The sequence below is a fragment of the Bison bison genome, unplaced genomic scaffold (genome assembly GCF_000754665.1).
Source record: "Bison bison bison isolate TAMUID 2011002044 unplaced genomic scaffold, Bison_UMD1.0 scf7180017864375, whole genome shotgun sequence".
Lineage (NCBI taxonomy): Eukaryota > Metazoa > Chordata > Mammalia > Artiodactyla > Bovidae > Bison > Bison bison.
In genome coordinates this window covers 3,259,358-3,260,234 of record NW_011494947.1, presented here as the reverse complement: position 1 = coordinate 3,260,234, position 877 = coordinate 3,259,358, and positions in this window count along the sequence as shown.

The following is an 877-nucleotide window of genomic DNA, read 5'->3' as shown; positions in this document are numbered from 1 at the left end:
CATCCTCTGTAGTCCCCTTCTCCTCTTGCCCCCAATCCCTCCCAGCATCAGAGTCTTTTCCAGTGAGTCAACTCTTTGCATGAGATGGCCAAAGTACTGGAGTTTCAGCTTTAGCATCATTCCTTCCAAAGAAATCCCAGGGCTGATCTCCTTCAGAATGGACTGGTTGGCTCTCCTTGTAGTCCAAGGTAGGTGTTGCAAGAGGGCATCAGAGGGCAGACACACTGAAACCATACTCACAGAAAACTAGTCAATCTAATCACACTAGGACCACAGCCTTGTCTAACTCAGTGAAACTAAGCCATGCCCGTGGAGCAACCCAAGATGGATGGGTCATGGTGGAGAGATCTGACAGAATGTGGTCCACTGGAGAAGGGAATGGCAAACCATTTCAGTATTCTTGCCTTGAGAACCCCATGAACAGTATGAAAAGGCAAAATGATAGGATACTGAAAGAGAAACTCCCCAGGTCAGTAGGTGCCCAATATGCTACTGGAGATCAGTGAGAAATAACTTCAGAAAGAATGAAGGGATGGAGCCAAAGCAAAAATAATACCCAGCTGTGGATGTGACTGGTGATAGAAGCAAGGTCCGATGCTGTAAAGAGCAGTATTGCATAGGAATCTGGACTGTCAGGTCCATGAATCAAGGCAAATTGGAAGTGGTCAAACAAGAGATGGCAAGAGTGAATGTAGACATTCTAGGAATCAGCGAACTGAAATGGACTGGAATGGGTGAATTTAACTCAGATGACCATTATATCTACTACTGTGGGCAGGAATCCCTCAGAAGAAATGGAGTAGCCATCATGGTCAACAAAAGAGTCCGAAATGCAGTACTTGGATGCAGTCTCAAAAACAACAGAATGATCTCTGTT